The sequence below is a fragment of the Podarcis pityusensis genome (genome assembly GCF_964106645.2).
Source record: "Podarcis pityusensis genome assembly, chromosome: 17".
In the NCBI taxonomy this organism is placed as follows: Eukaryota; Metazoa; Chordata; class Lepidosauria; order Squamata; family Lacertidae; genus Podarcis; species Podarcis pityusensis.
In genome coordinates this window covers 22,111,241-22,137,154 of record NC_138042.1, presented here as the reverse complement: position 1 = coordinate 22,137,154, position 25,914 = coordinate 22,111,241, and the positions used below count along the sequence as shown (strand labels likewise).

Sequence of the window (25,914 nt, the reverse complement as noted above, 5' to 3'; positions counted from 1 at the left end):
GCTCTTTTTATCTGCACTGAATAAAGCTGCCCGATTTCTAAAGCGAGACCGTATGTTTAAACAAAGTTGAATAGGCATGAAGCTATTTGCCCAGGCAAGCGTATTATGTGACCTATGAGAGCAGCAAAATAACAAGACTGCATAACGGTGATGGGATAAAATCAGACCAAATCTTTATTGACAGCAGCAAGCAGGGCAAGGGCTGGGCTGGCATTGGGTCCCAGCATCAGCTCATCATTCCACAAGCCCCGTGTTGATGAAATGGATGCACTGGGTTTAGATTGCTCCAAGCCTGTACGATGGGAGTCGGCCAGTGTTGAACCTTGCTGTGGTGCAAGCCAAGCATGGGGAACCAGGGTGCAGATTACAACCAGGCAGATCCAGAACCCACGCTTGGGTTTGCCATTGTCAGGGCCATTTTAAGCATATCTGCCGTGGTGCAAAGCTCCCTCCGGTGCCCCCCCCCCAATTTCCCAGAGTTGTTGACTTTTTTTAGGGAGGATGGCGGGGCTGGAGGAGGTGGGCAGTAGCTGGAGGGCGGCTCCTTTGGTGGGGAAGAGGCAGAGGCTGGACACAGCACCTTCCGGCTCAGCTGGCTGCTTTGTGCTGCAGTAGCCACGGCAGATGGATGCTCCGGGTGTGGTGCTGCTTCAGCGTGGGCGGCATGGCGGAGGCGTGCAAGGGTGGCGAGCTGATGCTGGGAGGCACCACGTCCAGCCTCCACCTCTTCCCTGGCGCCCTACGCCACTAGCCTCTATGAGTAAGATGCCTCTGGCCGTGGTCAATCCTCCCCTCAGGCGCCTTATTGGGGCCACCCTACACTATGTTGATCCTGCCCAATGCCATTTCTGCCCTCATACAGTGTTCTTCCACTTAACAAAGGAAAGGCATAATTTTACTGAAGGAAAAGGGGAGGGGACCCCAACCAAGTGCCAATCAGGTTGAGAGGGGGGAAATCCTTTCTGGCCCTGTCAACCAGCAGCTCAAAATTGTTCAGTGAAGGCTCTAATCTGAGCATGGGTGGGCAGGAAGCTCTCAAAGCAAACTGGCTGTGAGCTCCACGGGAAGCAGCCTTATATAGGCTTTCCCCCTCCCCTCTTCAGCAAGGGCTCATCGGACAGCTTTCTCCCATGAGCCCATCACACAGAGGTGCTACTGAGCAAAACCTTGCCCAGTATTTTGCTGCAATCTATGGGCCACAGTGCCGGCTGCCGAGCAAAGGCACCCCATGCTTACTGGATGGAGAACAGAGCTTTTCACACCCAGGTAATTTCTTTGACAGCTCAAAATGTATTTATGAAAGATTTTACTACAAGTTATTTTCACTTTTCTGGTTACCCAGCATGTCTGTCTGCAACTAAACGAAACAGAGAGGTACAAAAATAAGGGGCTAAGACAGGCAATTGGTTCTGAATTCCTTAAACGTTTCTGATAGTGAATCATGTTGAATAAGAAGGCCACAGTGCAGTATGAAGGGCTGTAGTTCAGTGGTAGAACATCTGTTTTGCATGCAGAAGGTCTCAGGTTTAATCCTTGTCTACAGGTGTGGCTGGGAATGTCTTCTGCTTGAAACCCCAGAGAAATTGTTGTCAGTCAGTGTGGAAAATATTGAGCTAGATGGACCAGTGATCTGACTCATATAAGACAGCTTCCTTTGTTATTATAAATAGTGTGCACAGAGCCCATGTTGTCCTGCCATGTAGAGAAAATGTATTTTGCTGTGGCTTCACTATGGCCTGTTCGTTGATGCAGGGCAATGAATACTAATTAGTGCCACACTGAAAATCTCTCCAGCATAGTCATTCTCCATCAATTACCGGAAAGGAAATTGTATTTTAGTATTACAAAAGGGCAATGCATGTGGGTTGAGATACCGAGCTTTGCGCTTACCTTAATTCTGAGGTGTCGTAGGAATTTTTTTAACTGCACTTTTATTCCACAAAATAGAATGCGGGGGGCTAGATGACTCTTGGGTCCCTTCCAGCCCTACAATTCTGTGATTCTACAATTAAGTGAAATCATCTCTCCAGTAGTTTGCTCTAAAGCCTTCTTGGGCTGCAGCTCTCCCTGAAAATACAGTCATATTCTCAGCTGTAGGTGCAGAAGGCAGGGGTGATATCTATCATGTTCTTGGCTGCTGGATTGTTTTTGTTTTTGTTTTTTTTTAAGAATATTTATTCCAATTTTAAAATTACAGAAAATGAAAAAAGTAGAAAAAGAAAAACAAATCACATACATCTTACAAAAAAAACGAACAGTACAAAGAGAAATACAAAAGACAAAAAATCACAATAAAAAAATAACAAAAAATCAAATTAAACCATTAGAGCCGTCTTCCCATTTACTTATTTCCGTGACTTCCTCTCACCTCTCTGCTTTGTATTCTAATTTGAATCGTATCTCCAGCAAATCCTTCTAACCTTCTTTTCATTTACTTATTTTAACATTCGAAAGTATTTAATTCTCCTCTATCTTTACTTTACACTTCATATTTACTTATTCCATTATACTCTGTCTGCCAATACGGTCTAATATTCTTCTCCAACCTTTTCTAACATTCTTTTATATTACAGTATTTCTGAAGATATATTTTAAATTTTTTCCAGTCTTCTTCCATCGACCCTTCTTCCTGGTCTCGAATTCTGCCGGTCATCTCAGCCAGTTCCATATAGTCTATCACTTTCCTCTGCCATTCTTCTCGGGTAGGCAATTCTTGTGTCTTCCAGTATTTCCCAATAAGTATTCTTGCCGCTGCTGTCGCATACATAAAAAAATTCCTGTCTTCCCTTCGCACCAATTGGCCGACCATGCCCAAGAGGAAGGCCTCTGGTTTCTTCAAGAAAGTATATTTCAATACCTTTTTTAGTTCATTATATATCATTTCCCAGAAGGCCTTGATCTTTGGGCACGTCCACCAAAGGTGAAAAAAAGTACCTTCATTTTCTTTACATTTCCAACATTTATTATCAGGCAGATGATAAATTTTTGCTAGCTTGACTGGGGTTAAGTACCACCTATAAATCATTTTCATTATATTTTCTCTTAAGGCGTTACAGGCCGTAAATTTCATACCTGTGGTCCATAACCGTTCCCAGTCAGCAAACATGATATTATGCCCAACATCTTGCGCCCATTTAATCATAGCAGATTTAACCATTTCATCCTGTGTATTCCATTTCAACAGCAGATTACACATTCTTGACAGATTTTTAGTTTTAGGTTCTAACAATTCCGTTTCCAGTTTAGATTTTTCCTCCTGGAAACCAATCTTTTTATCTATGTTAAAAACCTCCCTTATTTGATAATAATGCAGCCAATCTCGTACTTTAGTTTTTAATTTGTCAAAGCTCTGCAGTTTTAGTTTATCTCCAACTTGTTCTAAAATTTCACAATATTTTGGCCAATTTGTCTCCATATTTGTTTTTTTCAGAGCCTTAGCCTCCATTGGTGACAGCCACCTTGGTGTTTTACTTTCCAACAAATCCTTATATCTCGCCCAAACATTGAATAATGCTTTCCTGACAATATGATTCTTGAAGGCCTTATGCGCTTTGACTTTGTCATACCATAAATATGCATGCCACCCAAACACATTATCGAAACCTTCTAAATCTAAAATGTCCACATTTTCAAGAAGTAGCCAATCTTTCAGCCAACAAAAAGCGGCTGATTCATAGTAAAGTTTAAGATCTGGCAGGGCAAATCCCCCTCTTTCCTTCGCATCTGTTAGTATCTTAAATTTTATTCTAGGCTTTTTGCCCTGCCAGATAAATTTGGAAATATCTCTTTGCCACCTCTTGAAACAGTCCATTTTATCCACAATTTGTAATGTTTGGAACAAAAACAACATTCTAGGCAATACATTCATCTTTATCGCTGCAATTCGGCCCAACAATGATAACTTCAATTTTGACCATATTTCTAAATCCTTCTTCACCTCTGACCAACATTTTTCATAATTATCTTTAAACAGATTCACATTTTTGGCAGTCATATTCACCCCTAGATATTTCACTTTATTAACAATTGTTAATCCTGTCTCTTTCTGAAACCTCTCCTTCTCTATCTCTGTAAGATTTTTCTCTAATACCTTAGTTTTCATCTTGTTTAATTTAAAACCTGCTACTTGACCAAATTCTTGGATTGATTGTAACACTCTTTTTGTACTAGCTTCTGGCTCCTGTAATGTCAAAACTAAGCCATCGGCAAAAGCTTTCAGTTTGTACTGTTTAGCTCCGAGTTGTATACCTTTAACCAATTGGTCTTTTCTAATCATATTGAGCAGAACCTCCGGGACCGATATAAAAAGCAATGGGGAGATTGGGCAACCCTGTCTTGTTCCTTTCTCTATCTTAAATTCTTCTGTAACTACATTGTTCACAATAAGCTTAGCTTTTTGTTCCGAATAAATTGCACTTATACCATTTTCGAAACTTTGGCCTACCCCCATCCCCTGCAAATTTTTCTTCATAAAACTCCAAGAAATGTTATCAAACGCTTTCTCTGCATCTACAAATATTAAAACAGCTTTGGTATTGATATTAACTTGCAATTTTTCCAAAATATTAATAATGTTCCTAGTATTGTCTGACAAATGTCTCCCAGGGAGAAAGCCCGCCTGGTCTTTATGAATCTCTTTTACCAATACATTTTTTAATCTTTTAGCCATAATTTCGGCAAAAATTTTGTAATCCACATTTAGTAGGGATATGGGACGGTAGTTCTTCAACTGTGTCTTCTCCACTTCGGTTTTTGGTATAAGTGTAATGTATGCTTCTTTCCACGACTCGGGTGCTTTTCCTCCCCGTAGTATTTCATTACAAAGTTCTTTCAACGGTTGCAGTAACCATTCTTTCAAAGTTTTGTAGTACTTTGCAGTTAGTCCATCCGGCCCTGGAGATTTGCCCAATTTCATATTCTGAATGGCTCCTTCCACTTCTTGATCAGATATTGTAGAGTTTAATATTGATTTACTCTCTTGAGATACTTTTTGTAATCCATTATTTTCCAAAAATCGGTCAATGTCTAATTCTTTCTGAGTCTCCTGCGTATATAACTGTTTAAAATAATTCTGAAAGCACTTCCGAATCTCTCCAGGATTCTGTATGTTCTTCCCTTCTACAACCAAGTTCGTAATCGTATTCAGCTTTTGTCTTTTTTCATTTGCCAGGCCAATAATTTCCCACATTTATTTGCCGATTCGAAAGTCTTTTGTTTCATCTGTTTGATCTTCCATTCTATCTCCTGGTTCATCAATTTCATATATTGTACTTGGTATAACTTTATCTCTTTTAAAATCTCCTGTGAGTTCGGTTTTGCTCTCAGTCTTTTTTCTCCCTCCTTAATTTTCTCCAAAATTTTTTCTCTCTTCTCATTTTGATATCTTTTCCTAATTGCATTTTGTTGTATCAAAAATCCTCTCATCACCGCTTTACTGGCATCCCAAATCACTCTTTTTTCTGTCGTAGTATTCAAATTTATTTCAAAATAGTCTCTCAAATTCTTCTGAGCCTTTTTAATAATTTCCTCATTCCTAAATAAGGAGTCATTCATCCTCCATCTAAAGGCCCCAATTGGCATTGATATCATTTCAATCTTTACTGGATTGTGATCAGAGCAAATTTTCGGGCAAATCACCGCTTTTTTAATTTTAGGAGCCAGTCCTCTAGTTGTCCAGATTTGGTCTATTCTTGTCCATGTCATATTTGCTTCAGAGAAGAAGGTTCCTTCTCTTTCCAAGGGAAAGTTTTACATTTAAAGAAATCAGCACAACCTTTTTTTTTTTTTTTAAGTAAAAGAACATCTCTAAAAAATAAAGCCTAAATCACTCAGTAACTACCACCACTGCTCTGGTTTAAATGTGCATATTGGTGCAGGGGGAGGTTTGCAGTTAACTTGCTTTGAATAATGAAAGATACAGCTAAGGATAAATAATGGATGATGGACTCCAAGAAGTAGCCACTCACATTTTGCTTTAAAAAAAAGAAAGGGGGAAAGTTGGCTTGGGAAGGCTGAACTGAAACTGCAGCACCACCAAAATAGCTGCTCAGCCTGTTTTGTAAATATAATTTTTTATTGTACTCCAATGTTTTATCCTACAAAGGAACCTTACATTGCAGCAACTGCTCAAGTTGTCATTCCCCTGCAAATCACATAACAGCAAATGGTAATGGCAATTTGTGATGGGTAATACACCCATTAGAGGGACGTGGGTGGCACTGTGGGTTAAACCACTGAGCCTTGGGCTTGCCGATCAGAAGGTCGGTGGTTCGAATCCCCACAACGGGGTGAGCTCCCATTGCTCAGTCCTTGCTCCTGCCAACCTAGCAGTTCAAAAGTATGAACTGCAAGTAGATGAATAGGTACCGTTCCAGCGGGATGGTAAACGGTGTTTCCGTGCACTACTCTGGTTTGCCAGAAGCGGCTTAGTCATGCTGGCCACATGATCCAGAAGCTGTACGCCGGCTCCCTTGGCCAATAAAGTGAGATGAGTGCTGCAACCCCAGAGTCGTCTGCGACTGGACCTAATGGTTGCTAAGGTTCTTTTTGCAAATGTTGCTTAACGTTTTCCTATAGAGCTATGGTCTTTTCTTGTGACTTTGTAGGGATGTCTTCTGAAGAGAGAATTTGAAAATAAAACTAGACTTTCCACTGACATTCAGCAAGAATGCATTTTAGATTCAATGCTGAATTCTCTCACTTCAAGACCTAAAAAAATCCATGTATGGTTTGCCATGCATTCAGTAAATACGCTGGTGAGTCATTCTAATAATAATTACCATTATATCTGCATTCATGTGGTTTTTCAGCTTTTTTGAAGTCATCTGTGTGTACTCACGTGTTTTACATAACCATGTTATTTGATGCATCAGTGTCAAACCATACTGATTCTTCCAAGTAACTATAACCTACTGTGCAATGTTGCTGTATACAAACATTCAATATTTCCCTTTCCCACCAGCTTGCACATTCCTTTTTATTAGAGTTTAAACACACACAGTGCTCGAGTAGTTCAGTTCAAGTGACATCAAAGTGTCATAAAATCTCTCTAAAGAAGTGATTAACTTCTAACGAGTGACTGTTCTATGTGAATTATTGGTTCATCTTTATCCTATACCTGTAAATGTCTTAGGATATTTGCAATCAAATTTTCTTCACAGTTACAAAAAACAACACACCGCTGAGAGTTGTTGAGGGGATTATTACAAATCAGGAAAATTATTTTAATGCCATGCCAAATCAATAGATGAGCAACATAAGCATGAAAACAGGAGGATAACATTGGGGAAAATAGATGTTAGGATGTAGTTCCACTTAGTGTTGTTTACATTTCTCAAAAAGCCCAGCACATTAAATTAAATTAAACATTAAAACAAAAGAAATAAAATTATTAAAACAAAGCTCAAATTGAAAAAGGTGATGTATAAGAAACTATTGAAATTCTTGATTTGTAAGAGAAAATTATGTTTGTAGTTATTTGGTTTGCACACAACTAGTATTCTTTTTCAAAGAACAGTTGCAATTTTAGTATACTTCTGTGTAAAAATGCCAGGAGAGATCAAGTAGAGGTGGTCACATAGATGACCAGTCTCTCCTGATTTCCAGAAGCAGAACTGGAGCAGGGAGCACACCTTAGGGAGGCTACCTGCCTCAATTCTTCTGCCTCTTACATACCCCACCTGCCAGCCTGTGCAGATCCCCAAGGACTGTGCTTCTCCTATCAACTAATGAACCACCAGTGGAACTGTTGCTGACTGCTATCCAATGCTGTCCATCCCACCAACAAAGACAGCCTGGCTAGGAGGCAATATTGCCACTGCCCCCAGCAACTCCTCCTTCACACTGATAGCTTTTGGTGTTTGATTGGGCTACTCAAAGAGACCAAATTCATCTCATCGCTACTTCAATGAGTGGCTACTTCTATGCTTCAAATAGGAAAATTCATAATCTTAAAGTGATTTTGGTACATCGGGATTCAAAATGATCGTAACAGACTAGATACCTGGGCCCAAACTAATAAAATGAATTTATGTAGGAGCAATTGTAAGCTTCTGCACTTAGGCAGGAAGAACCAGATGCACAAATATAAGATGGGGGACATCAGAATTTTAGGAAGGATATTGACCAGCTAGAACGTGTACAGAGGATGGAGATCAAGATGATGAAGGGGCTGGAAACCCAAACTTATGAGGAAAGGTTGAATGGGCTGGGTATGTTTATCCTGGAAAAGAGGAGACTGGGAGGAGATATGATAGTCATCTTCAAGGATCTCAAGGGCTGTTGCATGGAAGATGGAGCAAGCTTGTTTTCTCCTGCTCTGTAGGCCAGGACTTGAACCAATGACTTCATGTCATAAGAAAGGAGATTCTGACTAAACATCAGGAAGAACTTTCTGACAGTGGAACGGTCTATTGGCATGCAACCAAAGAAACGGGGGCAATTGGCAGGCCCTCAGCTGGCTCCAGCCCACCGGCTGGTGGGCTGGGCAATCTCCAGTCCTTGGTGCAGCATCTGCAACCCAAGCTTCAGAAGCTAGGGCACACTACTCAGCAGAGTAAACGCCACGCAACAGAAGTGGCGGGAGAAGTTGTGTGAGCCTATTTACAAGCAGTTTATTCAGGATACATCAGGACAAAAGGAAACATGTCTGATCTCCTTCGTGTCCAAAGCAAGACAGCTAAAGCAAAAGCTATACACAAACAAGTTCCCAGCAAGCTGTGCTGGAATGTAAACAGACATGTGACATACAACAATTCCACACGTCTGTTCTTAAGGTGGAATGGAATATCCCAACATGGTCTCCCTTGGGAGGCTGTGGACTCTCCTTCCTTGGAGGTTTTTAAGCAATTTTTTTTTGGGGGGGGGCAAATTATTCAGAGGTTAACATAGTGGGTGTTGTTGTTGTTGTTTTTTAAAAAAACATATTATTTTTCTTCAGCAAGTGACCCTCAAATATGACTCTTGCTTCTTTTTAAAATGTTATTTCTACATCAACAACTGTTGCTATCACTTCTGACTTTCAAGCATTAGGGCAAAAAATAAAAATAAATGCCCACATGGATATATTTAGTTTTATAGCCTGAAATACTGGTACAGCTGCTAGAGGTCATTTAAAATATTATGTGCTCATTTGACACTGTAATGTGAAAGGTAAATTCTGCAAGGAAACCTAGAATAAATAAAACGCTATCTGAAAACAAAAAATAAAGAAATACAAAGTCCTACGAATTGTTCTGACCCACATGGGAGAATAACATAAAATAAATTATGTTCTGTCAGCAGTATCAGGTAGCGGAAGATTCCATAAAAAGATTGCTGTCGTGGATTTCTGAAAACAGAATGCAATTAAAAATAATCTTTTATCTGTTAAGTTCTTATTTATTTTTTTAATGTGTAGGTTTATCCTAAAAGAACTTGCTTCTTCCTACCTGTCACCTGATAAATACCCTCACTTATCTGATTTACAAGCCGTTGTTGTGTCAGGCTCTTCCTTTCCAGATCTTTAGTCATCAAGGTACAATGAGACATTTGACAACTCCTGACCCACTTACATCTCAGTACTTGAGTTTTTGTAATGTCTGCCTGCTGTGATTTTGCCATCTGAAATGCTCCGCTTTTACTCCTTACCTCCATTTTGTACTATTAAAAACAAGGTCAGGCCAAAGTTCTTCAGTGATTTTGTGGCCTGTCATGAACTGGCAGGATGAGGAGGAGGAGGAAGAGGATCCTCAAAAGGGATGCAGCTGAGACTGGGAGACATTGGGACAAGCAGGCGATGGGGAAGGAAGCACTCACAGGATGATAGAGGTTGGTGAGGGAATGAGGGTCAATGCACAGCAAGCAGAGCAGCAGGACCCATCACCTGAGCTGCCCCTGTTGACATGGGTTCTGAGGCATAGGGAGCAGCAGAAGTGTTGCTCTAGGCAAACAAAGGCCCACAGCCCAGCTCCCTAGCTGGCCAGTGGGTTTTCGCTCGCTCTGGGAGGTTTGAGACTCCTGAGTTGGAGCAGGCTTGGAGCAGGTGAGGGCCACAGGCCTCATCGAGTCCAGATCCTGCAATCAGCATGCAAAGTACAAAAGGGAAAGAGAGCTGATGTGCTGTGTTTGCTCAACTGCCCACGTTGATGGATGGTCCTGGACCTCTATGGGACTGTGCTTTGGGTTTGACTCTGCACTGCATCCTGACTACTGGACTTCAGACTTGGCTACTTGGATTGACCACGGGCTGCATTTTTGGACTTTGCATGTGTGGATTGATCCCTAGACTTTGAACTTTGGACTCAACATACTGACTTGCTGCCAGGTAGTCCAGGGGTTCAGGACAGGTCCCATAACATCACGGTTTATTATATGCATACACCTTTAGCACCTGCACTTTTGTAACTTATTTCCATTTTAATAAGCTTCTATTAGCCGTGACTGGACCTAATAATCAGGGGTAACTTTACTTTACTTTATTAGCTGTCACAAAAATGCACTTTGTTTATTTGTTCAGCCACACACCAGCGACTTCTCATTGGCTACATCCCCATTACTTCCTAGCAGCCTCACCAGGTCCAATAGGCAGCAGTCGCCACTGTCCATGGTCTCGTCTAGTTATAGTGTCCACAAATGAGTTAAGACTGTTGGTATTTTATGCTCATTGGATCAAATTAGTACCGATTAATGAAATTGCAGCTCTTTGATCAAATTAATTTCTCGTGTCATCTTTCCAGTGGGGGAGTGGGGAGTACCTAAGGCCTCTAAACTTTTTGAATAAATTTCATTCACTAGAAGTTACTTCCCTCATTTCCAAATGCCAATTTCTCCTCCATTCAAGTTGAAAGCCCTTGGCAGAGAACTTTTAAGCTCAGCACCGGTTTAAACAAAGAGATTATTGTAGAGGACACTGAACACAGGAACCATGGCAACCATGTTCAGTACTCATCAATGACAGTGTTAAAAGCTAATGAAACTTCCACATTAGTACAGAAGAAACTAGTTAATACATGGTGACAAGAGAACAACCCTATAATATTTCCCTCCAGAGCACACACAGAGAGAAGACAACCCAGGATACAACACAGTCCTTTCGCCAATGTAGACGACTGTGGTGGATCAAGCCTGAAATTTGCAACTGACACTCTCCAAGGACAATACTTACAGGGGGGGAAAGGGGAAACAGATAAGGTCAACCTCAGCAGAGAAAAGAGACGTAAAATATATAATCCCCACTTTTAGGGAGATAATAGAATCTATATGATTAGAGGCTTCTAACATAGGATGGGATTTGCTCAAAGGCACTAGGTTTCTGCTAGAAGCATTTTTAAATGTGAGACATATTACTGAAATAATGGCGTTCCAGAGGCCAGTTGGGCATTTAGAATATAACTTTGGGGCAAGAAAGAAAGCAAAATGGAGCTGACTGAACTATGTCTGCAGGAACTTAAGATCTTATTACCAAAGAGTTAATATAGAAAGCACAAGTGAAGTTGAATTCAAATGTCTTATCTTCAATGGTCACAGTGGTAGAACATATGCTCACTTTGTATCTGTAAGAAAGTTCAAAACAAACTAAGCACTGGGCAAGCAATCCAGGAATTGTGTTTAATGTGCTTAATCTACTGTATAGCTTGATGCACATTTAAGAAATAAGGGTGTGACAGTACAGGTTGCCAGGGCTAATGTTAATGAGCTTTTAAAGAGGATGATATTGAACCTACACTTCCAGACGTATGCTGTTAGATTTGCTCTATCTTGTGTGCAACTTCTTCTTGCTTAGAAATTATAAATGTAGACCATCACTTCAAACAGCTAAATCACAAATTTGCCCGCAGAGAAATTAATGTGTTTTACTAGCAAGCTTGGAAAATAATACCACACTATTCATGTAGAACATCTGTTCAGCAGTATAAAATGCTTGACTTCATTTTTTTCCAAGTACATTTTTTAAATAAAAAAAGGCAATTTCCCACACACACACACAAAAAACTTAATATAATACCACTAAGTCGAATCCAGGGGGAGAGATCATCAATTCCTGTTGGGAGGCTTGCTTAATTATACCCCCCAGCTACTTAATATTTTAATGCTGAAGAACATAGCTAACTTAATTAGGTATCTTTATGTTGATGGAAAGCTTTAGAAGGAATACTTTTATTGTAGAATTATATACTATATGTCCTTTTATCCATTACTGTTTCAGATAAGGTCTAAAATATGTTTGGTCTTTTCTTAGTCACTATATTAAAATTATCATGCATATGTATAAAGGTAAGGTGTAGCTCACGTAATAATTCATCTGTATTTAGAAGAATTTTCCAGTATAGCTGTGCTGGTTTCTGGAAGTGGCTGTACTAACATATTCGAGCCATGCATCTGTGCATTAATTACTATGTAATTTTCACTGAAAGCTTGCTTTTCTCTTCTGTATTTAATCTTCCCTTTACACCTATAATGTTTTATATTTTAAACATCTTTATGCACAAAACACGAAGTAAAATACCGCACCACAAAGTAGCAAGAACTAAGTAAGTGGAGTAGTCATCAGTTCTCCATGGTTAAGCATACACTGAAAAATGGGAGTCATATTTAAAACTCCTTCTGTGTGGCTTTTTAATATGAAGCGATGGTGTGAATATCATTTCTATGGCACACTGGAATGCTAATAAATGAGATAAATAGCTGTCTGTGCAAAATAATAATAATAATAACTGCAACGTATTTTGGTTGCACCTGTCTATTATCAAATATTACGGTATTTTTCCATATATCAGACTACGTTCCTTGCTTTTAAAATTTAGTCAAAAATTGGGGGTCGTCTTATACACAGGGGTTCAGGCTCTGGCTCTGGCACAGGCAGCTCGGGTTCGGGTTCTTGAAATATGGCAACCCAAACTTTGGTTGACCTCCACACACACAAAAAACTCAACAACTTTGGGCAACCTCCCTGCAAAAAGCTCAAAGTTGTTCTGTTTGGTTTTTTTAAAAAATGGTTTCTTAATTTTGGGTTCAAAAAAATGGGTCTTCTTATACATGGGGGCATCTTATATATGGGAAAATACGGTAATTATATACACGTTCTGTTGCACAGATTAAAATACAGCTTTAAGGACAAAAAGGCCCATTGCTGCTCACAGCGGTGGAGGACTCTGCAAGCACATAGGCTTGCAGTTTTGCAGCACTTCCTAAAACACTTGTGTGCATTTCAGGAGGTCCTGCTTGGCTGTTAAACCTGAGCACAGAACCCCACATCCATTAATCCTCTTTGAAATCACCTCTTCCCTATTTTCTTTGCAAAATTCTTCGATTTCCCACTCCCTTCAGCCTCTTGAGCTAACAAAAAAAAGGGGGGGATGCAAAAGTTTGGCGCAGCGCTAGAAATACTGGTTGGGGTGTTTGTGCCAGAAATGTTGTAGTTTTGAAACCACCTACTTCCTCTTCATTTCTTCAACTTACCTTTTTTAAAGTAGACTTCAGCCTACTCCATTTTTCCTCCTAATAATATATTTTTGTTCAGTTTTAAATGGTTCCCATCACCTGTTTATATCTTTTTTAACTCCCAAAGAGGTATCTGGTAGATTTCCTTTAAGTTAGACAAGCCATAAATATCTCCTCAAGACTGAATAGGTGTTCTTTTATTAAGTCCATAAAAGGGTAATAAAATAAAGACTTGGAGAACCACACTTTCCAGATAGGTCAAGTCTGCTCTCAAAGAAGTTCACATTGTCTGTCACATCTCTTTCCCCCTGGGGTGTATTTCTGCTCATTTTAACCAAAGCTTTAGTTACTAGAATAGATAACATTCTGCCTATTATTATTATGTTTTGAGATGGTGCTTTTTGACATAACTCTGTTAAGGAACAACATAAATGCATCAGTAACTATAAGAATATGCTGAATGTTCCTGTGAGAAATACTTAAAATATGCATTGGTTTTTAAATAACTAGAAATTGAGATGAACTTTGGGCTGCCTGACAAAGCTTTTTAAGAAGCATATTTTAGAGGAGTAAATATTACTTGATAACACTGGGTTGTAAATATATTCTTGGGGATCTATTGAGCTATGCTAGAATTATCCAATTGTGTCCACACACCAAGAGATTTTTCCCTCCCCCTTTCACACAGCTTACTTTGCAGTTTCAAAATCAGCTAGCTATGCAAATAAAGCTCTCTTGGGCATACAGAACTGGTTACATACTTCTTTAGAAACTAGCCCTTGTTAAAGGTCAAAAGAACGAGAAGCCAAAAATGAATCATTCCACAATTATGTATTATTCAGATAACCAGTAATGAAAGCTATCCTGAATTTTTGTGTATGGCTAATTTGTGTGCATGCATGCTTTTGGTAGTATGAATTACTGATATGTTTTTGGAATGCTAGCATGTGTGGCATGTATTTTCTATAAGAAGATTCAGTACAATTTTCTTAGCAATTTGGAATATAAAGATTTATTATTTAGACACCACTGAGCTCGTCGCACCACTTTCTTTGCAGTAATGGTTCAAAGGGTTCTCTCAGTTTGTATTTTACTCTCATTTTCTCATGGAGATTTTGAGGTATTCCTCTTGTGCAAGATTCCCCCCCCCCCTTTCATATAATGACGGTCATTACCTTGCCCTGGAGTGAAGACCAGATAAATGGAACAAAGTTTTATTAAATAGCTAACTTGCAATGGGCCCTTCAGTCCCGTGGTCTGGGAATGTGTCCCTAGGACCACAGCATAGAGAGGGATTTGTCCTCTGAGAGAAGACCCAACATTGTAGGTCCCTCTCCTACCATGGCAGAAAGTTCTGCAGTCCTAGCCTCAGAGCTCCAACATCAGTATGAATTGGTGTTGTGGCAGGACAGATTGGCAGGAGTGAATGGATCCAAACATGTTTCCAGACCTTCTCAAATCAGGGACAGAATTGTGGCCATTTTTTACCAGTGTTCCAAACGGGTGGCAAACCATTTAGGAAATAAACAGAAACACCTCAGAGGAGGCAAGAATGCCACCATGCCTTCACCTTTCCTTATGGTTTGTCCACCACTGGTTCTCCCATCCATCGACCTTTAGACCGGCAGCCTTCTTTAAACTCCCAGCCTCTCATCCCTTCATTGTAGCGGGTATCCTATCTACCAAGGAAAAAGCTGAGAGGGATCGTCTTCATCTGTCCTTCAGACATTAACTCTAGGGATAATTATTCTTATCTCACTTCTGCCAGCCAAGCCTGCTAACTGCAGAAAAGCCTGATGGGTCATGAAAGCCACTTCCCCTCCCGGGGAGTCGCAGGCAGGCCGTGCGCTCTCCCCGTGTGCTTGGGGGGGTGGCAATACCGCCCATGTCAGAGGGAGTCCTGCCGTAGCACGCCCCTCAGCCGGCCAATCCGGTCGACTGAGGGGCGTGGCTTGCATTATTAAAGCAGCCGCACGGCTGGGGGTTCTCCCTTCTTCCTTCTCCTTTGTCGTATTTCCCGCCCTCCCACCCTGTTTTCATGAGTTCGCCATCTTGGCCTTGCTATGGACCACGATTGGTCGCCTGTTGAAGGGGCCTGGTAGGAATTCTCCCACTTGGCAAATTGGCACCAGCCATGTGGTTTCCGCCTACCTTGTAGCAATCATCACAACTTTGTAAGGTTTGGCGGTTAGGCACTGATAAAACCTGGTTTATGGGAGGGGAGGTTGTGGCCTTTACCTGCACCTCCTCTTTAAGGGTATTCTGTTAAAGGGATCCAGGGGTGTGGATCTTGTCTGAACCCCAGCTAGGGGCTAGGGCCATGCCATGACTCCATTATGGACCCTGGGGGAGTTCTCAGTTGATGTACATCAACAGGGCTCCCCCTACTGGTGGTTGACCCTTAGCAGACTACTTGCATGGCGGGCAGGAGTCAGATATAGTTGGGTCAATTCCAATGCCTAAGCCAATACCTCTCACATTCTGTAACCAATAAAGTTGTGGCCTTAATTATCCCATTAACCTAAAATACTGGTGTCCATGTGTTTTATTATTCAGTGGTGACTGGAGTGGCCGCCGGGATCATATAACACCAGTCCTGAGATCTGCATTGGCTCCCAGTACATTTCCAAGCACAATTCAAATTGTTGGTGCTGACCTTTAAAGCCCTAAACAGTCTCGGTTTACCTGTATACCTGAAGGAGTGTCTCCACTCCCATCGTTCAGCCCAGATACTGAGATCCAGCGCCGAGGGCCTTCTGGCAGTTCCCTCATTGTGAGAAGTGAGGTTACAGGGAACCAGGCAGAGGGCCTTCTCGGTAGTGGTGCCTGCCCTGTGGAACGCCCTCCCAATCAGATGTCAAGGAAATAAGCAGCTATCCTATTTTTAAAAGACCTCCACAGTGGCGTGTCTGCGCACACGCAGGTTGTGATTCGGCACATCTGCACATGCACAAAGCATGATTTAGCGCTTCTGCGCATGCGCAACCGCCAAAACCCGGAAGTAACCCATTCCAGTACTTCCGGGTTTCGGCATGTCTGTAACCCGAAAAAATGCAACCTGAAGCATCTGTCACCCAAGGTATGACTCTACTATTTTTTATAGCTTACTTTTTTACTGATAGATGGCAGCAAATACATAGTAATATAATCATTGCCACCTGCACAATTTTCTTTGGACAACTTTCTTCAGGGATATGCAGTGGAAACCAATGTTTCAGCTAATTAAGAGCGCTGAATTTCATGAAAGGTATCCTGAAATGAGGGTGTGGTTAACTGAATATCCTAGCTACTTTAAAATCAGTTTGAGAACATGGGCGCAAGATTCTCCATAAAATTTCAGCCACTGGAGAAGCCCTCCTGTCTGGGAAGGTTCAGAATGAGTGCATCAGATGCTTCTGTTTTAGTAAGAGGGAATGAGCAGTGAAGGGTTCCTCCCCCCGCAAAAAATAAATGAGAGAGGAAAATAGGTTTTGAGAACAGTTTATTCTGTTTCAAATGGCAATCAAGTTACCCTCTGGTATTTGATAGCAGAAGAGAGATTGGCTGGCTAAACATTAAGAAAGGAGAAATTAAATATCACAAAAGTATTCAATATTGCCCACTTGACATACCTCCTCTTTACGTTTCCCTTAAAAGCAACAACCCCAAAATGTGACGATGAGCATCCAGTTTCACCAGACACACCAATTAGTTCTGTTGCTGTGCAGTTTTCGGGAGCAATTGTATCATTAAAGCATTTTAAATGCACTGTCAGCAGGAAACATGACAATAGCTGCCAGAAAAAAATATATATCTCTGAAGACTTTAGCAACTATTTGTTTCACTTTGCAGTGCCTCTTAAAAACCATGCATTCTTTCCCCCTTGCAATTCAGAAGAAACTGAATTTTAAATTCTTATAAAGAGAATTTTGGAAGATAAAAATATCTGACTCTGGCAGCTCCTATCATTTTGTGATAGTGTTAATATTTTGCATATTTCACTTTAGCATCCTTCATAGAAGGTGAGAGCAAAATAGCAAAATCAGAAAACTTGTTAACCACTTTGCAGTTTTTTACTTAAACAATCACAGTGGAATTCTCCTCAACATAGAATTCCTCTAAACATGTGCTTTTTCCAGTTGGTCGGACCAGGAGTCTCCAAATCCTGATAATGTTACCTTTCTGAAAATAATGTTTAGGCCAAATATCAGCTTTTGAGGAGGAGAGCCATTGTTAACAGCATCTCCCATAAATGTGCTGCACAGCCTGTAACTTAGTTTATCTTCCCATACCTAGAGCAACGTGAATTTTCCAAAGGGGTCATAAAAACAAAATGGGAGGACGGGCAATAATCCCCATGGACTGGCTACTCCAGGCAGTTGGATTTAAAGGATGAACCATGAAGCACTGCTGGCCTCAGACTGCCTTGCAAAGGCATCCTCAGGACTACGGATTCTGAAGAGGACTCATAATCCAATCTGGCTCATGAGCAGACCAGATCAAATTGAGTATGCTTTGCAATCTGACTTTAGAGTCCTTTTTTATTCCTAGCAGTAGGAAAAAAGTTAGAAAATCTCACCACCTCCACTTTATCTATGGCAAATTCCACATCGCTTTTGCCTTGGAAAAGCAGCTGTTGAGCTGTGCTTACAGATAAATGTTTCCTATTTTCTCGAGGACAGGCCTTTTGTCAAATGTGTGATAACTTGATCCATATATTAGCAAAGAGAAGTATGTTTACAATACTTAGGTGTTTTGAGGTTCACAAGAGTCAGCTTTTCCCCACAAAGTCATATGTATTGCTGACTGAAGCAACTGACAATGTGACTTACTGTCTACCGGTACCAGGAAGATTATTTACCAGCTATTCCATAGTAATATGACATAAAAGCTACACCTGTTTTTATTTCTGATAGAACTGGTCATAAGAGACTTCTTGCTGCCTGAAGAAGTCTGCAAAATTGAAGTTTTTGTTTATGCTATTGGGACTGCATATTAGAAGGCGTCAAATGCTGATATGTTTATCAAACATATACTTACAGATTTTAAAATTACTTCACCTTCCTCGAGCATCCCATTTGTCATCAAAGGGTTTAACTTAGCATCCAAACACAAATTAAGATACTAAGTCAATTATTAACTTTGTACCTTTTCAACCCTCGTCAATAAACGTAAAGCTAGACACACACACACACAGCGTTTTAGCAATAGACAAGATTTATTCAAACTTCTATATCAGTGGTTCCCAAAGTGGGTGGCACTGCCCTCTGGGGCACTAAGACAGAAGGGGGTGACAATGGGTGCTAAAAGGCAAGGGAACAGCAGTGGGTGCTGGAGGTATAAATAACAACTAGACTTTGAGAAGCTGGCATTACTGGATCAAGTTCATCCATTTTCCTGAATTAATTAAACTAAATAGTTTTAACTGGATTTTTTTTTTTTTAAATGTGATTAATTGTTGCAGTTTTGGATTTTATTGTGTTATTATGTTCCTTAATAAGTTGTGCAAACAGATATTCCGAATAATGTTTTATATATACATTTTGAAGGGTAGGGTACATTGGGGGTGTGTTTATTGAACTAAGGGGGTGGAGGCCTGAATAAGTTTGGGAACCACTGCTCAAGATAACTGGAGTTCCATAAGTGGAAAACACCCACAAAGCATGCTTCTTTCTAAGTCTTCTCTTCCCCTTCCCACCTCCACAGTCACAAGACTGGCCAGTCTTCCTTTTGTTTGCTATTTACGCAACAACAACAAAAAGTACATGCTAACTGCATTCATAGAATCATAGAACTTCACAGTTGGAAGGAACCTCAAGGTGTCGTCCATCCCAATCTCCTGCAATGCAGTAATAATAATATTATAATAATGATTTATTATTTATACCCCACCCATCTGGCTGGGCTTCCCCAGTCACTCTGGGCAGCTTCCAACAAAATATTAAAATACAGTAATCCATCAAACATTAAAAGCTTCCCTAAACAGGGCTGCCTTCAGATGTCTTCTAAATGTCTAGTAGTTGTTGTTCTCTTTGACATCTGCTGGGAGGGCGTTCCACAGGGCGGGTGCCACTACCGAGAAGGCCCTCTGCCTGGTTCCCTGTAATGTGGCTTCTCTTATTGAGGAAACCGCCAAAAGGAGCTGGACCTCAGTTTCCAGGCTGAAGCCATTTAGGGCTTTAAAGGTCAGCACCAACACTTTGAATTGTGCTCGGAAACGTACTGGGATCCAATGTAGGTCTTTCAAGACCAGTGTTATGTGGTGTTATTTTGCCCACAACATGGGGTTGGAACCCCCAACCCTGAGATCAAGAGTCTCCTGCTCTACTGACTGAGCTATCCCAGGATTAATGGATTCTGCACGCAGCACCAGATTTCAGCCCTTGCCTGCTGCCTGATCTGTGCAGCTAAAGCAGAAAACATGCTTACGCCAACTTCGCCCTTCACACAAGTGCAACACGGAATTTACCAGACCCAGGGGGTGGGGGTGGAGCTTGGTGGGCATCCCAACACTTGGATCCCTGTGGGTCCAAGATCTGCTTGAAATCTTCCTGGGAAATTCATGCATTGGGTGTGTCTTAAGACCAGACAACAATTCTTAGTGGTAAACCATTGTCTCATACTTTCCCAACAGGAGCCAACATGTCTACATTTGAAATTAATGCTGTATTTCTCAATTTTTTAATCAGTCTACTCAAATGTTTGCAGTGATTTCAATTAAGTACAATTGCATCTTTAATTAAATTTCTAATTTAGGATTATGTTTGCTGGGGCATTTTCTTTTTTAGTGGTGTTGCTAAACATGCAAGTCCTTTTTTGTTTTTAATGGGGAACAGTTACGAGATGCCTTCTGGATCATCTTGTTGAGGTAGAAAGATTTGCCTTTAACAGGTGCTTGACAATAATTGAATAGCAGAAGTGCTTCCCAGTATGGTGAAACAGTAATGGAAAGCTTCAGCTCTTGAAATTATGCCCACAGAAAAGCACTGGCAGACAAAAGGTGGCAACTAAGTTGGTATCAAATTGCATCAGTGAAACCTGTAGAAATGGCTCAGTAAATTGAACCAGATGACAGTGTTGATGCAAAGAGAGAAAGCAAAAAGAGAGAGAGAGATGGAGAGTGAAGGTTAAAAATAAATTGAAAACATGGCAAATACCCTCCTAGATGTAATATCGCATCCTTTTAGTTTGTATTCAGCCTGAAATAAGTTCCCTATTTTTGAGGCATATTTATATCTCAAGTTAGCTGTCCTCTGCGCAACACATACACACAATCTGCAGCTTTAAAAAACACAATTTTGTGAATCTTTGTACAGTGGTACCTCAGGTTAAGTACTTAATTCGTTCCGGAGGTCCGTTCTTACCCTGAAACTGTTCTTAACCTGAAGCACCACTTTAGTTAATGGGGCCTCCCGCTGCTGCCGTGCCGCCAGAGCATGATTTCTGTTCTCATCGTGAAGCAAAGTTCTTAACCTGAAGCACTATTTCTGGGTTAGCGGAGACTGTAACCTGAAGTGTATGTAACCTGAAGCGTATGTAACCTGAGGTACCACTGTACATTCATATCTAGGAGGGCATTTCTGAGCAGAGTTGCTCAGATCAGTGGCGTAGCATGGGGCAGACACAGGGGCTGTTGCTCTGGGCAAAAAATTGTTAGAGGCATAAAATTTCAGCACCAGTTGCTGCCTCAGTACAGCTGCACACTTCCATTGGTGGGCTCCATTGAAAACAACTTCTCCATACAAACCAGGGAGTGACTTCTCTAGACAACGGAACAACCCCCCCCCCTTAGCTCTGTGGCTGCCATCTCCTGGGTGACGCTGACACTATTCGGCAGTTGAATGTGCATGCATACTACGCATCCCTCCCACCCACCCTCTGTGCAGCGCTGGGCACTGGCAACCCATGCTATGCCACTGCTCAGGATTTTTCTTAAAGTTTGTAAATAACGCTATTAATTGTGTTGTCGTTTAAATTCACTTTCTAAATGGAATTATAGCTAATAGCCTTGGCTGTATGCGGCTTCCTTGATTTTAGAAAAAAATAAATTACACCTAAGGATGCATTTTATTGCCCACCTTTTTTTCTTATGACTGAAGATGTGGTGCTGTTTTATAGTCTCATAAAGAAAATAAACCTAATGCATTTGGCATTGCATTTTGTGCTCCCTGTATTACGAAAGGCAATTCAAATGGAAAGAGTGAGTGTATATTTTAGCCACTTTGATGAGATTTTGTTCCTTCAATTGAGCTTAGAGAAACATTTTTGCCGCAGTTCTGCCCAGTTCTGCCCACATATATAACATTTATAACTACATCCAGGATTCCGCCTCTGTAGCAATTTTGAAGATGGAAAATGGAAAACAATGGCATTTATCTGCACTGATTCAAATCAGAATCTGTTGTTCGCTGCACTGTTGCAATGACTTTGCAAGTAAGAGGCATTGAATGCCCATGCTTCCTTTAATTTCAAAATGAAGGGATTACTTTAGTACAATTTTAAATTTCCAAAAAGAGTGAAACATTGGGCGATTTCTTTCCTCAGTAGTCGGGCAGATCACATTGATTATTTTATTCTATGATTGTTCTAATTACCTTAAAATAGAACAGGGGGATAAGTTTGAATTGGTTCAGATTGAAGTGTGAAACTACCCAATTCACACATTTTAAAACTTTCCAACACTTCTAATCTATTTCCTGAAATTCACACTTCTTCAGATTTTGTGATGCAGATCTATACCCAAGTAAAGTAAACAAAAATGTGCACATTAGGGGAAAGTGTGCATTAAAAATGTGTGTGTTATTTAGAATAATATATGCATTAAGTTAGGAAAAGTTAAATGCAAAAATGCAAATATTGGGTAAAATGCTGGCAAGTTTTCATGAGCACTTTTTAAAAAATCACAAACCAGTGTAAAAATGTGGGGAACTAAATTTAAGATTGGACGGGTGAGAAACTGAAGGAAACTGAAATCAGTAGATTTGTTCATCCCTACCTTAGAAATATTATAAGCAAATTCTAACCTATACCAAACAGATTGCTAAGTCTAACTCTATTAATAGTGAGTATCTCATACAATATATAAGTTAAACGGTAAACCTAGAGTGAAGAGTTGGAAGACAAAAATAAACCCTAGTCCAGGGCTTTTTTCTAGAAAAAGAGGTGCTGCAAGTCTTCCCCGCCCACTCGACCCGAAACCGCCGTGCTGCTCCAATCGCCGTGCCAACAGCCTCTGGTGTGCAGCCTCAAACGCTATGCCAATGTGCCACTATGCTACAGAGGTGCCAGGACATACCAAAGAGATGCCGGAACTCAGTTCTGGGTGAAAAAAGCCCTGCCCTGGTCCTTCCTGTAGTGATTTGCACAGCCTCCACCACACACTATAGTTCATACTGGGAATGATAGGAGGGATCAGATTGCAATGCCCCCAGACATTGAGCAACACAATCCAGGCCCAAAATTCAGCTCAACATCAATTGTGCACCGCACAAAAATCTTTGGCACTCGTTTCCCTTCCCTTACGTACCTTGAATGATCCAAACATGGGAGGAAGCACTATGGTTAAACCTCTGGTCTTAGGTACTGATATGCATCTCTACCTCATCATTCAAGTAAGGTAAAGGGAACAGAATTGTGGAGGTTTTAAAAATGATTTATTTGGGGTCAGAACATCTTGACTATTCTGTGTTGCATTCTAAATTAATCGGAAGGGAGCAGACCTGTGAAATATAGTGCACGACATCCTCTTTCCATGTCCTGCCAGATAACTACTTCCATGAAAACGAAAGCCTTACATTGATATTTAAAAGTTTGAGGGCTGTGGCATAATTGGAGTATAGCGTCCCTCATTTCACAATGTTTTGTGCAATTGGGGAAATGCTGGGAATCCCAATACTTCCCCAGCAATGCCATTGAAGTTCAGAACTGAATGGGTTCCAAAGCTATCCTCTCCATCCCAGTTCAAATTGCTGTGATAATGGCTCCAGTTTTCAAAAATGCAATTGTGCTCTGGTTTGCATGCAGCTCTTGCAGAACAAGGGGTCACATTGTTCAGTGAACACTGAGAATGTCAGAATCCTGCACCTACAGCAACATTGCTATGCAGGAAATAAAAGGCTGGCCACAGCTTTTGTTTAATCCACTTCCACTAATTTTGCATTTCTAACTTACGTTCACCACTCTTCCCATGCATCAATGAGTTAGATCTTGGTATTGACGTGGAGGCAGAAAATGAGGCATGTGTTTATCCCAGGCTGGAACGGCTCAATATTCACAAAATATATTATCTAGTGTCTTAATATGTTTCTTCTTCCTTACTGACAACTGAAAACTTTATTTTCACCACAGACTGGTGTCTGTTTTGCCATTCGTCCCAATGGAACTAAATTGTGAAAATGGCAAATAGTTTTCTTTGCTGAGTAATAGATCTTTCACACACAATCCCCCTTTAGTAGTCTGAAATGCTGCTGGTTTAATCATATATCTCTGTTGAAGTAAACGCTTTTAAGCGATAATATACTGGAAAGAGAAACTATTTGATTTTATGGTGCCTGAATCAAATAGCAGCATAGGTAGGTAGTAGTTTGTCTAGGATATTAAGCATGATTACCTTGGTAGTATAATAGAAAAATACTTGTAATGAAAGCCTTGGCTCCCATATTTTTGGAACATAGATACAGGTTTATTGACCATTTTAACAAGCTCTATGAGATCATGCAGTTTCATTGCTCTCAACTTTGCTTTTTGAAAAAATTCCATATTTTATATCGTTTTTTAAATGTTTGTGATATATAAATTATGCAAAAACTGAAATATACTTAAATGTCAAGGTTTAAGGCAGTGTGAGGTAGGGGCTAGAATATTTATTTCTTACTTGTATATCCCACCATTTCTTCAAAAGGAGCTCAGGGGTATAGACCAGGAAGATCTGGATTAAATCCATACCAAGTTTACTGGATGACCTTGGGCTGACCACTAATTCTCAGCTTAACCTTCCCCACACTGAAAGAACTCCATTCATTTCTGGTATCAAAAACTAATCCCTAGGCTCACAATGTGCTCAAAGACACCCTTCTTTACATCTAACTTTGTGTATGTGTGTGTGATTGTGTGTGTGTGTGTGTGTGTGTGAGAGAGAGAGAGAGAGAGAGAGAGAGAGAGAGAGAATGAATGAATCTGGTGGTAAATTTTGGGGTTCTGGTAAATAAATAAAAGTAGAACCAACAAATCTGAAGTCTACCCAGCTTGGGCTTCTTGAAAGAAAGGCAAGTTAAACAACAACAACAACTACTACTACTACTACTAGTGGTAGTACAATAAATAAAAGAGGAGAAATTGGGGATCAATGAGTCCAATTTCCAAAACTGATCTGCAATTTATAAAAACAAAACAGGAATATCACATTTAAATGCACATGATAGATAGGTGAAGTTGAGATATGTATTGTAAAACATGCATTTTCTCTCTAAGCACGAACTCTTAAATTGGGATCCATCTCTACCACAACAGCTAGCCGGCCAGCCACTCTCTCCCTGCTCTGTCACCACCTCCTCTTCCAATGCACTTACTTAGGTATAGGGGTAGAAACATGTGGAACAAACCTTTTCTGCAGTGGCGGAGCTTCATGCTCCAGCACCGGGGAATGGAGAGCAGGCAGGGGCGGGGCTGGCACAGGTCCCGGGGCAGGGGCGCCGCCCACAGGGGGATGGCGCACATTCTGAGGGCATGGTGTGCCACCTGCGGGGGCTGGGGGGCAGCCGTGATGGCACCCCACTGGGATTGCGTTGCTGGGGGCTGGTGGCTTTAGGTTTGCCATGTTTCCTGGTACCAGGGAATCTGTTATTTCATTATTTAAGGTAAAGAGTATTCTGAGGTTGTTTATCAGTTATTTATATATCTGTATCTATTTCTTAGATATACTGTAGCTACACATACTTTTAAAGTATATTTTTTAAATATATCTATTATTTACTCTTTCAGGTTTTCAAGAAACTGGATCGTGCTTTTACTGCTTTAATTTTGGTAAGTTTTTAACGAGCTTTTAAGTTATAACTATATTGAAAGTGAACTGTTTTGTTGAATGGCTGTGTTTTGTTTGTTGTCTATGTTCTGTCAGGAAACATTGCTTAAAGCCTTTCAGACATGTTGCTTGCATTACTGTATAAGAAATTATATAGAACTCAATTCTGCATGGTACAGACCACTAGAGTACTTCTCATATTTTCATGATATGAGCACAGAATGGTCAGTCAAAACTTTTCCTCTCTCCCCATCAAATAGCTTGATCTGGGGTGGAATTTACACACATATAAAGAACACTGTGAAAATGCTCTTTCTTAAACGTTTTGAAAAAGACATTGAATTTTGCATAGCTCACTCTCGCCATCTAGCATCACATCTGCATATTGCTCTTTACAACATATTTAAAATGTTCTATTTGCAGCTGTGTAGCTGAGTCCCAGGTGCTCTTCTGTGCAAGAGTTCCATTTATAAATGGAACTTTAATGCCTGCAAGAT

The 25,914-nt window shown here is 40.6% G+C and overlaps 1 long non-coding RNA gene across 3 annotated transcripts in view; it reads left to right on the top strand.

Annotated features, from left to right (window-relative positions):
- Positions 1–25,914, top strand: part of LOC308466799 — a 312,020-nt gene that overhangs the window by 139,084 nt on the left and 147,022 nt on the right. For all 3 annotated transcript variants that reach the window (XR_013980952.1, XR_013980953.1, XR_013980954.1), the window contains one exon: positions 25,378–25,419. This is a non-coding gene — a long non-coding RNA (uncharacterized lncRNA). The remainder of the gene's footprint in view (positions 1–25,377; positions 25,420–25,914) is intronic.